Source organism: Crotalus tigris, unplaced genomic scaffold (genome assembly GCF_016545835.1).
Source record: "Crotalus tigris isolate CLP2741 ecotype Arizona unplaced genomic scaffold, ASM1654583v1 scf7180000023599.357617, whole genome shotgun sequence".
NCBI classification, from domain to species: Eukaryota; Metazoa; Chordata; class Lepidosauria; order Squamata; family Viperidae; genus Crotalus; species Crotalus tigris.
The window spans coordinates 263,607-279,030 of record NW_024100069.1 but is presented as its reverse complement, the minus strand read 5'-3'; the positions used below and the strand labels follow the sequence as shown (position 1 = coordinate 279,030).

Genomic DNA, 15,424 nt, shown 5'->3' with positions numbered 1-15,424 from the left:
GGGATCTAGAAGTTGCCTATCGGCTAACATTGGGCACAAGTCACTCGGCTCGCAATTAAATCTATTTCGATCGAATCTGAAGGACATCCTAGCGGCCTCTTGCACTGCCCCGGGGATTCCGTCTCGCCCGAGGATCACCGCGAGAGGCCTGGTCTGTTTGTGTTCTATTTGGGGGGAAGGGGCTGAAGCAAAACCGAACCTAAGCCTTTTTATTTATTTTAATAGAACAGAGAACTAGATCGAAAGTCCAAAGAGTTTGGGGAAAAGAAACAGGAGAGGTAAGTTACTTTGCCGTGGAAAAGCCGTCGCTTGCTTCCTTCTCTACTTGGAGTCAACTCTGTAGATCGGATGTTTACAACTGCTGGAGGGAGGGAGGGGGAGGGAGGGAGGGAGGGAGAGAGAGAGAGATTCAGAGGACGCTTAAGATTGAGGACTAGGCTCTTGACTTTTGCACAATCCTGCCTTCAAGATAGTGTGCCTTCTCTTTCCATTGCTTTCAGTTCTAAATTGCCAAATTGTCATTCCCCCCCCCCCCGATAATGACAATGGCTCCAAATCAATCTACCGGAGGATGGAAGCCTCTTTATTGAGGCTCTGTTCTAGCTGGGTTGGTAGAATTTGTTTTTTTTTTGGGGGGGGGGGAGGGGGAATTCTAGGGCTGAGAGACTAAGTGAGGGGGGGGGGCAAAGCACCCAGCTGGCTTCCGAAGGCAATGGAGAACGAGAACCTGTTTCTCCCATCTCCTAGCCAAGCCACTTTGGTTTAGTGGTTAAGATACCAGGCTACAAAGCAAGAGAAGGTGAATTCAAGTTCTGCCTGAGCCATGGAGGCCAATTGCTTGACCTTGAGCCAGTTACTCCCTCTCTCTCAGCCCAACCCACCTCACAGGGCTGTTGTAGGGAAAATAGGAGGAGGAAGGGGGGTTGGATATGTTCGCCACCTTATTTGTAAAAATAATACAGGTGAGATATAGAATATTAATAATAATAATAATAATAATAATAATAATAATAATAATAATAATAAATCAACACCTGGGCAATTCCAGTCATTAGATACACAGCTGGAATAGTGGACTGGACTCAAGCAGAACTAAAAGCAATGGATAGGAAGACCAGAAAAATAATGGCAATCATGCACCTGCAACATAACACCCCGGACTTAACAACTGTCCATAAGAAAGACAAAAAAGTCTGGAGACAGCAGAATAGACGAGAAAGAACTGAAGAAGATAACAAAATATAAAGACCTACAAATAGAAACAGAAAGACTGTGGCAAAGGCAAGCAAGCGTAGTACCAATAGTAATAGGCTCCTTGGGTGCAATCCCAAAACAACTGGAGCACCACTTGAACATCATTGGCATTGACAAATTTGCCATTAGTCAATTGCAAAAGGCGGCCTTACTAGGAACTGCTTCCATCCTGCAACGATATCTGTAATACCATCAAATATCCACATCTGCCTATCCCAGGTCCTTGGGAAGGACTCGATAGGTAGACAAAAATGCCAAATCCAGTCAGACCATCTGACTGTGCGATGATCAATCATCATCATCATCATCATCTTCCATTGGTCAACCAAGGAGAAAAGTGAGTGGAATTGCTGTGCTGGGAACCTGCAAAGGAGCAGACAAGGTCTGGCACATTGGAAAGAATGGGAGGTAAATGTGCTTAGCCAATTTTTTTTTACAAGGTGAAGGAATCCTGCACATATTTCTCTTTAGGAACACTCAAAGACCAGTCCTGATCACCTCAGAAGCACTCACAGATCAATATTAACCAGACATATGTATAGCCCTGTGAGCATATTATATTGTGGGCATGCTCACAGAACCCACTTTACCAGGTCAGGAAAAGACTGACAGGCTGTATTCACACATGCTTGTTTACTCTTAAGCGTGGTTAGTCTTTTTGCTGAATAAGCATGTAAGGCAAACCCTCAGTTAGTTTATGATTCTATCTAGTGTGTGCAGTCCCTGGAACTAATGGCTCCATCCAAAAATAGGTCAAGAGTGTTGTGCAAATACATCAACTGAAAATGTTGCATATATACACAGCTGTCCCTCCCCCACAACAATCATTTGAATATAGGTCAGGGGTAGGCAACCTTGGCTCTTTTATGACTCGTGGACTTCAACTCACAGAATTTCTGAGCCAGCCAGGCTGGCTCAGGAATTCTGAGAGTTAAAATCCACGAGTCATAAAAGAGCCAAGGTTGCCTACCCGATATAGGTAGTGACAATATTTCCCTTTCAGAGGTATTGTGCCACTGGTGAACCAGGCTGTAGTCAGGAAAGCTATGTGATCATACTGTAACGATTGGTTAGGCTTTAGAACAGCATTTCTCAATCTAAAGTATATGGACTTCATCTCCCAGAATTCCCTAGCTGGCTTTGCTTTCTGGGGATTTTCAGGAGTTGGAGTCTACACATTTTCAAGTTGTCATGGGTTGAGAAACACTGCTCTAGAATATCACCATGCTCTTTGCTGCACTTGCAGCAACAGGTTAACAGGTGATGTTTTTGCCATGTGGACCACAGCTTCCTGTTCTCCAGATGTTGCATTTCTGTAGCAGCAGCTGCTGCAGTATTATTTGCAGTATTGCTGCTGCAGTATTATTATTATGCAAGAGAACTCAGCATGCCTGTGCTGCCACACCCCGTGACTGTGGAAAGGGCGGCCAAAAAATGCACACAGGAGAGACAATAGACTTCTTCTGCTTGATGGAGAAAGAGGGTGGTGCAGTGAAGATGAAGGTATCTATCTGATCTGGGAGTGAAGGTGGCTGGAAGCTGCTAAAGGACTTCACTGAAACTGTGGCTGTGTTCACACAATATGCTAACTTGCTTATCCTGGTAGGATAGCCCATTTTCTGGACCTTCAAGTCTTGTTGAACTCTAAAGCAGGGGTCTTCAAACTTAGCCCTTTTATGACTTGTGGACTTCAACTCCCAGAATTCCTCAGCCAGGACCAAGAAGACCCCTGCTCTAAAGTCACAGAGAGAGGGAGGGAGGGAGAGCGAGAGAGTGAGAGAGTGAGAGAGTGAGAGAAAGAGAAAGAGAGAGTGAGAGAGAGAGAGCTAAATGCAGGATAAGTTAAGGTTAAAACTGACCAAACTTAAGATGCTGTGTCTGGTTAAATGGATTGTGAGAACACAGTTACTCCCTTACTCAAAAATTTCATGAATCAAAGACCACTAAAGATCGCTATTTAATTTTAATAATTTTATTTATTTTAATTTTATTTTAATACATTTATTTTCAGCCTGAGCCATTGCTTTTTGCTGTTATCTAACCCTCAAAAGTTGGCCAGAAGAACTTTTGTTTTTCTCTTTTCTGCGCACATCTGGGAAAAGCAAAATTTACCTGAAGCTTGGACAATTTCGGCCCCCATCCGTCTTCCAAGCAGGGGAGAAAAGTAAGAGAATGAGGGGAAGAAACAGCCCCTTTAGCTGTGCCAGTGACTGCAGAAGGATTTTCCTGCTCTTAGCTGCCTCCTCCTGACACATGCACATTTCCCCCCTCTTTCTCTCCCCCTCCCTCTCCAGTTCCTTAATATCATTTGTTTTCATTTGAAACAAAAGAGGTATAAATCCCTTCCCTCCACCAAGCACTAAGGAGTATTGCCCGTTTCCAAGGAGACGTGCAGAACAGCTATTTATTTATTTTAAATCCGGTGTTATTTACTCCTGGCTGCCTTCTTGTATTTGTCCTTTTGCTCAGAAATTTGAGTTCAGTCCATTCCTGAATCTGGGGAAGAAAAAAAGAAACAAGTATGGGTGGACCAGTGGGGTTTCCTTCCACATACAATTTTCTGAGATGGGACTTGATTTAAAAAGAAAATTAAATTAAAGCAACATCAGCAAGAAGAAGCAACATGGGAAAAGGCTGAGACACCAGAGCTGGTGGTGAAAAGACAAGCTCACCAGCATGATAGGAGAGATGCCAGATCAAGGAAAGATTAAAGCAGCGGTTCTCAACCTGTGGGTCGCGACCCCATTTGGGGTCGAACGACCATTTCACGGGGGTCGCCAAACAACGCAGTCCGCCATTTTTTCCCCCTTTTCCTTAGCTGTGTTCCTCCCTTTTATTCTATTGGCTTTTGAAAGCTAATAGAATAGACTCTCTTGAATAGAGTCTAATTCTATTGGCTTTCAAAAGCCAATAGGAATTGTCCAGGCTGTCTCTGCCCTGCTGAGCCCGCCAAAAGCCCCAGTCTGTAAACAGTGCTGCAAGTTGTCTGCAGCGAAGACGAGCTGTCTGGAAGCTTCCACCCCTCCCTGCTGAGGAACTACTAAAAATGTAAGTAAAAGAGTGCCAGGGGTGGGAGGTGGGAGGCCGGCGGGCGCAGGGAGGGTTGCTGGCGCGTGTGGGGCCCGGCGGGTGCCTTACCTCCCTTGGGCTGGGCCAGCTGGTGGCCCAGCCAGTGGTCGCCCTGCGCCGTCGCTGCCCCTTGCTAGCTATGCCTCGGCTGGCACAGGAGGCGGCACCACGCATGTGCGGCGCTCCCGGGCAGGGAAAGTCCTTGACTTACGACCGGTTGGGTAGTCCTTGACTTACGACCGGTTGGGTAGTCCTCGACTTATGACCGGTTGGGGTCACAGCATTAAAAAGGTTGAGAACCACTGGATTAAAGGAAGCACTCCCCCCCAAAAAATATAAAGCTGTATGTCCTGGCCTTCTTTCTTCCATCTTCCCACCCCAAATTCCTTCACTATTTCTGATAATGAAATGGAATTCAAAGCTGTTGAGAAGAGAAGGGAATGTTCAACGAATCCTAAAGATTTTTTACATTGGGGCTGAATTTTGACACCAAAAGATATTGGGTTCTCCTACCGAGATATGAGTGTGTGCATGCTTCCAAATCAATGTTGACTCCTGACAATTGCATGGAGTAATTCCTCAAGTTTTCTTAGCAAGCTTTCAGAAGTGTTGTGCCATTGCCTCCTTCCTATGGCTGAGAGAATGTGACTTGCTCAAGGTCACCCAGCTGTTTTTTGTGCCTAAGGTAGGAGCAGAAATCACAATCTCCAGGATTCTAGACTGGATGCCCTCATCATCACACCAATCTAACTCTCTTCCTACTGAGATGTTATCCTGTTTAATATGTGGTGCCCTGCAGGCCTTCCTAGCTAAAAGGTGTTAGGGTTTGTACTCCTTCTCATTGGGTTGGTAGACCCTTGGTAAAAATGGCAATGTTGCTTTCCTTTCTAAGTCATTTAACTCTTTGTTTTTCTCTCTTCATCAAGAAGTCTCAGCAAAATCAGAGCAGAAAACCAATCATTCCATCTAAAGCAAGTGGTACACAGTTTGGAAGTTGAGACTAGAAAAGATTGACAAAGGGAGAGGGAGATTTATGGTTTGCATTATTTTGTGTTGACTCAAGGATGGATAGAGAGAATTTTGAGTCAGCAGTGGGAAAAGCTCTAACAGTTGTTACTAAATAGGATTGAAAAATTATATAGAACAGGGTTGGAAGGGAGTTTGGAGATCTAGTCAAACCCCCTGCTCGAACAAGAGACCCTATATTATATTAGACAAATGCTTACACAATCTCTTCTTGAAAGCCTCCAGTGAAGGAGCACCCACAATTTCAGGAGGTAAGCTATTTCACCGACTATTTGTTGTCACTGTCAGGAAATTTCTCCTTAGTTCTAGATTGGATCTCTCTTTAATAATTTTCCATCAGTTACTTCTTGTCCCATATTCCACATTAAGCTCCCAGACTAAGAGGGGAGGCAAACAAAATCATTAAAATAAACCAATAAAGATCTGTAGTGAAAGAATTAGATTTTGAGAAATAGATTTTTCAAGTGATTCCTGTAAAAGACCAAAATTTAATTTTCTAAAACATTTATAGTATTGTAGTATTCTGGTCTGTTCCAACACAAGCTAAAGTTGTAAGTATTGATACCCCCATCATAATGACTGGGAAAGCCAGGAACTTAATGCCCCGTGGTTACTCTCATCTACATGCTGAAACAAGCATGGAGGTTTTGGGATCTTGCCAACTATTTATTGTCAGGTATCAGAGGTATGTATCAGTGGTAAGCCCGGAAGAGGATGAAGATACAGTACTAGCAAAGGCAACAGCAACAACAATAATGTTCTAAAATGGTATTTCTCAACCTTGACAAATTTAAGATGAGTGGACTTCAAAAGCTGGGACATTAACTGAGCTGGGATTGAAAAGATCCTTTTCAAGTCCACTCACAAACTTTCTACCATTGTTTTCTATCTGTCATTATGCTATTTTTGTACAAAGATTAGCAATCCTGCTAATTTGAACACCTAAAAACATAAAAAAATCTGGGCAAATTTAGATGGAAAAAAACAGCAAGCACAATCCTGTTGCCTTCTGGAACAGTATCCCCTCTTCTCAGAGATAGATATGGCTCCAAGTCTCCATATTTTCTATAAGTTTCTGAAGATCTGGCTCTGCTCCTACACCTGGACTTAGGGTATCTATGGAACCTCTAGTCATCTTTTAGTTATTATTTCTGTGGGTTTCCCTGGATGTCTGTGTTTTCCATTTGTAATGTGTATTAAAAAAAAACATTGTAAGCTGTCCAGAGTCTTTGTGGAGTTGGGTAGTCTTAAAATCATAAAAATAAATAATGTTGTGCACCTAGGTAAATTTCCAGTGGAAGGAATCATATAACTTCTTAACAGAATCACTCTGGCTAAATAGCACCCTTTATGAGGGTGAAGGATCATTCTCTGAATTTGTGGATTGGTTTCCGAATGCTTCATTACCAGGCTACGTAACATTTTCAGTGGATTTTATGGGATGCCAATGTCAGTTTTCTTCTGCTTATAAGGGCTTTGTGTGGTCAGTAGGTCTTGAGATGGGTCAGGTGGAAGAATGAACCTTCACCCTCAGCCCACACCCGAGCTACAGATATTCACCACAATTGCAGCCCCTTTATGTTGTCAGTCAAAATTGATATCCATCAATTGTCTACATACATGAGAACCTGGAACTTCAGATATGAGATTTCCAGAAAAAAATGGCATATTTTACCATTGGTATATTCTTCCAGTCCTGATTGGTAAACTACCTAATTCATTCCCCTCCAAAATTGATGGAAATGTAATGAGCAGATCAGATCAGTTTTTCACATTTGGCAGCAATGTTGTAAAGCTCAATAATGCTAGGAAATAATATTAGAATGAAACAAATTTATAATGTTCAACTTGCACTATTCATACAAACTTTATTAAACCATGTATTCCTTTACAGTATATCAAATGAGCTTTTATATAAGTTAATTGATGGAAGGATATTACATGGTTCTTGTTGGAAAGGTTGTTTGAGCTCTTTAATAGAAGAATGGTGAACCATTGTTGTCTAGATTAAAGAAAATTTGACATAGAATTTGATTCCTAGACTATAATTTAATATGTGAATTTGTGCTCCATCCAAAAGGTGTGTTTTTCTATGGATAGAGTCTTTATTTTAATTTTACAGTATATCTAAATATGAATAGATTCTTAGTAAAATGGATGTAGGAGATGACCAGGCTAAGCCAGAGGGAGAGGTCAAATGCGTCACCAATCTTGAGTCCCTTCATGCACACAAGACATCTATGTCCAGCCCATCTTGAATTCCATTGACTTTTATCTACCACCAATTTGCTTTCACCATTAGTAATTCATATTCTTGTAGAGAGTGTTAGCCTGCAGTAAATCTGAATTCATTTAAATCACTTTGGCTGATTTCTTGACAATGGATCAAATTTATTTGGTGATTTTTACTGTACTGTCCATGGTTTTTGATATTCACTTTCATCTTAAAATTTTAAAGTGATTCTAAGTCTTTTAAAATGATATAGTATTTATCACTAGGTAATGATATAGTAGGAAACTATTGCCTGCGTGATATTTTTTATTATTTTGTTCATTCATTTGTATTTTATTTTTAAATGCTTTTTTCCCTTTTTTCTGTTTATCCTTTCCTTTACTCTTGTTCTATGCATACAAATTTTTTATGATCAACCAGACAAGTAGCTGTCTTCCTATGGCCATTTGGTTTCTTATACCTTAGGGCAGGGCTTTTCAACCTTTTCATTGATTGTACCACTTTTAGGATATGGCAATATTCGAGTACTACCTAGCAAGATGTCAAAAACTTGATGACCAAAAAAAAAAAAAACCCTGTTCAAAGTTGCAATTGCACTGAAATGACTTGTGACCATTTTTCACACTTATGACCATTGCAGCATGCCCAGGGTCATGTGATTTATATTTGGATGCTTGGCAACTGATTCATATTTATGATGGTCAGTGTCCGAGGGTCATGTGATCCCCTTTTGCAACCTTTTGACAAGCAAAGTCAATGGCAGGGCTGCTCCCTCCCTCCTTTCCTGCCTCCCTCTTTCTCATGCCCACCTCCTTCATAAGGAAGAATTTGAACCCCCCTCATATTTTCCCTCTTCCATATATTCATCAAACAAGGAAAAGCCTCCAGAGACAGAAAAGACAAGCTGTTGAGTGAACTAGCTTAAAAAGGCACATTCCCCTTTAAGAATTAGCTACTGGCTAGAAGGGAAAGTTAAGGAGTGCAGCTGGCACTTAAGAAAAAAAATGTAGTAAGTATTGGCTGCTGGCTAAGGCAGTCTCCCCAAATGGCTCCATTCATAAGTAAAAGAATGCTACAGGCAAAATCCATTCAAGAGAAAAATACTTCAAAATCCCTTGCAGCAAAACTTACAGCTAACAACCGTAGAGCAATAGAAGCTAATGGGAGACATCAGCCATCAGCCAAATAGAAATTGCCAAACACTCCTTAAGAACACAAAGCCCTCATTGCACAAATCCCAGAACTTCAAAGTCACAAAAGCACATAAGAATCCTTCCACTCTCCATCTCCCTCAGTGTCTCACCTCCAGCTGATGCTACCTTTCTTCATTCCTCGTGTAGGGCAATCCCTCTCCTGCTGCATTTCTTGCCTGTTTGTTGCTGCCAGCACAGGTGGCTGCCACAAAAGTTGTAGATTGGCTCATGACCGGCCTGCTTGATCTCCTCTCCTCTTTCCCCTACCCTCATCCTTCCCCTTTGGTGCAGCTAAAGCTGACACCTCGTCCTCCCAAGGCTACTTCTTTTTTTTCTCTCTCCCACCCTAACTGCCTCCTTTTATAGCCTCTCCTGTCTCCGCCCCCCTCCTTCCCCTTTCTCATGGGGGAGGGTGAGCCAGAAGTGAGCCTGGAGCCTTTGCCTCACCCCAGCAGCTCCAGAGGATTCTCTTACAGTAAGTCCTTGCCTGCGCTGGCTCTTTCCCTTCCCCACTACACTTGGCTAGGCAGGGTTGCGAACCACATGCCACTCGTTAATGTACCACAAGTGGTACGTGTACCACTGGTTGAAAAGCCCTACCTTAGGGTATCTTACAGCATCACCCAACATTGTTGTGCATGTATAAGAGTAATGAAAGCAGACTTTCTAACAGCTGAGTGATGTTCTAAGAAACTATAAAACACTATTACGAAAATGGACTCCTCGTTTGCATTTAACATTTTTTCCTCTTGTGTTCTTATATTACCTTCATCTTATTCCCAGTAATGAGTGAGACAGTTCTCTACTGTGCCAACCTTACAAAATATTATTAATTCTGATTCTGTCCAGAAAGAGGCTCAAGTTGCACAAGATGTTAGGTTTTGTTACCCATCTGCTAGGAAGAAGTTATGAGAGCGAGTGGAAATAAAGGAAATAATGGCAGGATAGGAGCTGGCAAATTTCATTCTGGTTTAGTTTTCTGACATTCCAGGGGCAAAGGGGAGCTCTTAAAATCAACAGCTGGGAGAGATCCTTGGGTTGGGCAGAAACAAAAGGGAAGCGTTTCCACCTTAAGGAAATGTGCAGGACCTTACTTTTCTTACCACTGAACTTGTTGGCTATGATTCAATGCTTCAGTCCGTCAAGATCCTTTTGAATCTTGAGTCTATCTTCCAAAGTGTTAGCAATTCTCCCCAGCTTGGTGTCATCTGCAAATCTGATGAGTTCCCTGTCTATCCACTCATCTAAATCATGTATTAAGATGTAGAAGAATACTGAGTCTAAGACAGAACCCTGAGGTATCCCACTGCATACTTCCCTCCATGTAGATGCAGCTCCATTGAGGACTAACACACTGAGCATAGTTGGTCAGCCAACTGCAAATCCATCTGGTGGTGGTACTGCCCAGCTCACATTGTTCTATCTTACCAAGAAGTAGGTTGTGGTCTACTTTGTCTAATGCCTTACCGAAGTCCAAGCACACTTTGTCCACAATTTAGTTACTTTATCACAGAAGATAATAAGGTTTGTCTGGTGTGATCTGTTCTTAACAAATCCTTGCTGGCTTCTAGTAATCATTTTGTTTGTTTATAGTTGATCATAAATCTGCTCTTTGATTATCTTTTCCTGGATTTTTACTGCTATTGATGTTAAGCTGATTGGTCTGTAGCTTCCCCCCTTTTTCAAGACTGGAACCACATCAGTTCTTTTCTAGTCCTTAGGCAGTTCCACCATGCTCCAGGAACTCTGAAAGATTTTGTTCAGTGGTTCTGAGATCTCATTTGCTAGCTCCTTCAGAACCCTGGGATGTAAATCACCCAGTCCTGTCAATTTGAACTTGTCTAGAGTATATAAGTGCACTCTTAGCAATTTCTTGCTATTTTGATCTGAATACCTTCTTTGTCTCCCGTGGTGCTGCTTTGAGTAGGTTGGACTATTTTTTCCTTTTGTGTGAAGACAGACGCAAAGAAGGAATTGAACAGTTCTGATACTGGAAACTCTGGTGTTCTGCTGCTCTCTAGTGCTCATCCAGATTTTTGCAGTGTATATATGGTAGCCTTAATGGCTCAGCTGTTTCAAAGATCAGAGTGTAGATTCAATAGTAAATTCACATTTCACTTAACATAATATATTAAATGACCTTGTCAGTGATAGATAAAATAACTGAACATTTCTCAGATGTCAAAGTTGCAGAGCTGAACAAAACATATTACCCAACTTGCTCTGATGTTGGAAAATTTGAGCCATTAGAAATTTGAGCTGACCAGTAGGGGCCATTTCTATTCAATATATTTTTTAAAATAATAAGAATCATCAGCTAGAAAACTTTTGTCCTTGGTGATATCAACACTTGTATAATGTAACAACAATGGGTGAAAAGAACAGTGTTGGTGTCGTAGGAAATGGATGGCTGTACACTGGGAACCTGAGAAAATCATTAAAAAAAATATCACAAGCTGCTTTGGAATCAAAATGACAATTTTTTCCATAGCTGACCCTGTTAGGAGGAGGCCTAAAGCATTTTCTTCAGATAAATCTAAGAGGCAAATTAAGACCGTTATCTTTTCCTCCAAGATATGTCTCCGCTGTATTTCTCTTTCTTGGCTCGCCATAGAGAAAAGGGGTTCCCTGAGATGACAAGGAGCACCAATATCACATGCAAGTTTTCTCAGATGAGTAGCCAATACTCTCCAAATGTATTGAGATTATGAATTCCAGAACATAGGTCCATGGGTCTCCCACATACCCTGATAGCACTGAATTGGGGAATGCCACTGTTATGTGATGAGATCTTGTCTAAGATGGCACCACAGGAGAGCAGCTACAGCAGCAATCTGAAAGGCTGGTGTTATATTAACAATGCCTATCACTGGTGGGAAAAGGGTACTGAGGTGCTGCTCAGAGACAGCTAAAAGCAATTCCCCTACCTCTCTCTCTCTCTTCAAGCTACAGGTTGCTTCCATTACCAGGCTATGTGCTCACCAGCTATTGCTCATTGGTAATTACTTAGGGGCAATCCATGGAACACAATATTCTAAATAACAGGCTCCATTCAATATCTCAGCACCCAGGGAAAACATGCATTCCCTGGCTCAAAATACCTTTTAGTGACACCAGCCATTTGCCAGGATGGAATCATTGTATGTAATGGATAATTGCTCACCAATTAAACAATTTGGAAGCTATGAGGCAAGATCATTAGAGGAGAAACAAATGGAAGGCAGAATGGCCTTTATGAAAGCAACAGCAACCCAACAGAGTTCCTTTGGAGAAAACACACAAGACTTTTGCCAGGATTTTTGGAGAAGGGAGATTATCACCCACAGCCTTCAAGCTCTGACTCCCAACCCAGATTGATTTCGGAAATGGATGGGACTTCAAAAAGCCCATCTTTAGAAACTATTAACATTACAGTAGAATTTTCAATGTAATATTTTTGTATAAATATGTGGGATGTTTCGTATAAATGTGTTTCCCTACTTTGGGAAGCTGCTGACAAAGTCCTACATTGTGGTCTTGCTTTCCACTCCATAAACTTAATATGAAGTTAATGCTTCATAACTAGATGTCTTCCTTTTTTCTGCTTCTTTTTCAGTGCCTCAGTTGTTGCCAGCAGGGAAACATGCTGTAAGGCCAGTATTTAGGATACAACTTAAGCTGAAGTAAATAGGCTACCAAAAAACCTCAACATAGGATGGTCATTTTTGACATATTATTTGCAATGGAACAGATTTTGCAATGTTGAATTTGTAGATGCATTGGATTTTTTGATTATTTATTTGTTACATTTATCTTCTTTTGTATAGAAGCTCAGATTTGGACCCTGATTTTATCCTCTCAACATTCATATATTGTAGGTCGGGGTGTCAAACTGCTGACCCGTGGGCTGGATGCATCATAGCGAAACCGCGGCCACTCCATTGCCGGCAATGGCAAAAAAAGTCGCAATATGTCATGACATCACATGACTTTGCAAGTTTGACATCCCTGTTGTAGGTTATCAGTGAAAAAGTTACCTCACAGATCCCATGGCTGAGGGTAGACTTAAGCCTGACTCTCCTTAAGATTATCTTAAGTCCACTTTAACCTCATATTATACTGACTTTGTGAACAAAGTTGTAAAGTTAATGATTCAGTAAGGAGGTACTGATGACAATAGATAATGATAATAGTTGGAAGGGACCTTAGAGGTCATCTAGTCCAACCCCCTGCTCATTATGACTGTCAAAGATGCATTAGTTCTACCCTATAGATTAGTCACTATTCATTTTATATACTTTTATATATTTTTATGCAAGCAAAGTAGGCACCTGTCCTATTAGTCCTATTAGTATTTGGTTGTTTCATATACAATATAATGACTCCTGAATAATGACTCATGCCCTTCATATATGCAGCAACATTGACTGACTACTTACCAATTAGCAAGGATGGAATGTTGAAAGTACACCAGACAGCTGAAAGATTTAAAAAGGGCATTGGAAGAATATCTGAAGAACATAAAAGAAGATGCACTGAAGTTAGAGCACCATGAAGGCTTATTGGCAAGACCAAATTGGCCTACAAAAATGACCAAATCAAGAGTAGAAAAGAGACAAGGCAAGGCAAAGTATTATATAGCCAGTGCCTTAAAAAAACTAGCAGGCAAAGCAGATAACAAGACCTGGCAATGACTAAGAGCAGGAAAGTTGAAGAAAGAGCCCAGGGGCTAATTCTAGCTGTTCTAACTTAAGAACAAATGCATACAAAGCCAGAATTGAGAAGATAGCAACAGACAGCAAATGCCACCTCTGCAAAGAAGCTGAAGAAACAATGGACCACCTAGTTAACTGTTACAGGAAGCTTGCACAGATTGACCACAAACAACAGTATGACAAACTAGCAACCGTGGAATATATGCAAGAAATACCACTTACCTGCAAGCAAGAAGTGGTAGGATCACAAAGTAGATGAAGTCATAGAAAATGAAGAAGCTAAAATGCCCTGATACTTTAGAATTCAAACAGACTGGTCATATAACACACCAAACTTACAATTGTTGATAAAAAAGCCAAAAATGTCTGGATAGTGGATGTGGCAGTACCTGGAGACAACAGACTAGAAGAGAAAGAACTGGAAGAAATCACAAAATACAAAGCCCTGTAAATAGAAGTAGAATGGCCATGGCAAAGGAAAGCGAAGATAGTTACAACTGTAGGCACACTAAGTACAATCCCAAAACATTTAGAGCAGAGATCCCCAACCTTTTGGGCACCAGGGACCACTTCTGTAGAGAAAGGTTTTTCCACGGACTGGAGGGTGTGTGGTTTTGTGTGCTGCCTGCATCCCATGGATGGGGTTTTGCTTGTTTGTTGCGGACTGGTTGCTGGCATGCCATGGCCCGGTACCGGTCCATGGACTGGGGGTTGGGGTCTCCCAATTTAGAGCATTGCTTGAACACTATCAGCATTGACAAAATCCCCATCAATCAATTGCACAAGGCAACTTTACTTGGAACAGCTTACATCCTGTGACAATACCTTTAAAACTATCAAGCAACAACATCCGCATATCCTAGATCCTTGACCGGTGGATAAAAATGCTAAATCTAATCTAAACATCTAACTCAGTGTTTCTCAACCATGACAATTTTAAGGCATGTGGAATTCTGGGAGTTGAAGTCCACATGCCTTAAAATTGTCAAGGTTGAGAAACACTGATCTAACTGATCGTGTGACCAACCATAATAATAAAAAACGAACTTCAATGGATCAGTCTTCCTATCCATTGAGAGCATCTGAAGTAGAAATGGGAAGATTTCATGGCTCTAAATAGCTTTTAGCAAAGGTTTTGTGAGCCTCAAAATATATAGTTTCTTCATTCCTTTGACTGCCAGGCTTATGAAATACAAACTAAACAATCTATTCTGAAGCTAAATATTACTTATATAGCTTGCTTCGTTTCTTATTTCTTTCTCATTCTTTTTCAGAAGAGGCATTTGGAAATTCAACAAGGAGGTTCTCTCAAGCATTATCTTTCTACATTCCTCAAGCCTTTCCAATTGTCCTTATCTTGAAACCCGATCACCAAACAATGTCAATTAATATCGTGGAATTGTTTTATTTCCCTCCCTTCCAGTCCAGCACCACCCTTGTCCATACTCTTTCTATTATCCTCCGGTGCTACCCTCCAGTCTCCTTCTCCACTGCAGAGATATTGAGAAACCCTAATGGCCAGGTGCGCAAATTTGCTCTTTCCTGACAAACTCTTGGCAAGCTGTCTTGAAGTGAAATACTTAAGGACAAGGTGAGATTTTAGAAACACCAAACAAGAACAGAAAAGGAAGCCAAGGTTAGTTTTCTACTTACGGTCACCTTGGCCAGATTAAAAGAGATATTACTGAAAGTTACAAAATCTGGAAAGGCGCAACTTCTCCGACCTACCACATGATACTCCTGCTCTGAGAGTGACACTGGCTGCTAGTAGGCTTCTGGGTACAATTCAAGGTGTTGGCTGTTGCTTTAAGAGAAAAATAAAGTTTACTCCGCAATTGTTTTTGTTGGGTATTATTGTAGATTTTGATGTTAAAGAAATTAATTTGATGTTGAACCTTATAACAGCTGCAAGATTATTGGTGGGGCAATATTGGAAGAAAAACTTATTGCCTACT

The 15,424-nt window shown here is 41.2% G+C and overlaps 1 long non-coding RNA gene across 1 annotated transcript; it reads right to left on the bottom strand.

The window, feature by feature from the left end:
* Positions 1-2,246: 2,246 nt before the first annotated feature.
* On the bottom strand, positions 2,247-14,749 carry LOC120297214. Its single transcript, XR_005553732.1, has 3 exons — positions 8,886-14,749; positions 5,550-5,726; positions 2,247-3,750 (listed from the first exon to the last, which is right to left on the bottom strand). It is a non-coding gene; the product is annotated as an uncharacterized LOC120297214 (long non-coding RNA).
* Positions 14,750-15,424: the final 675 nt, after the last annotated feature.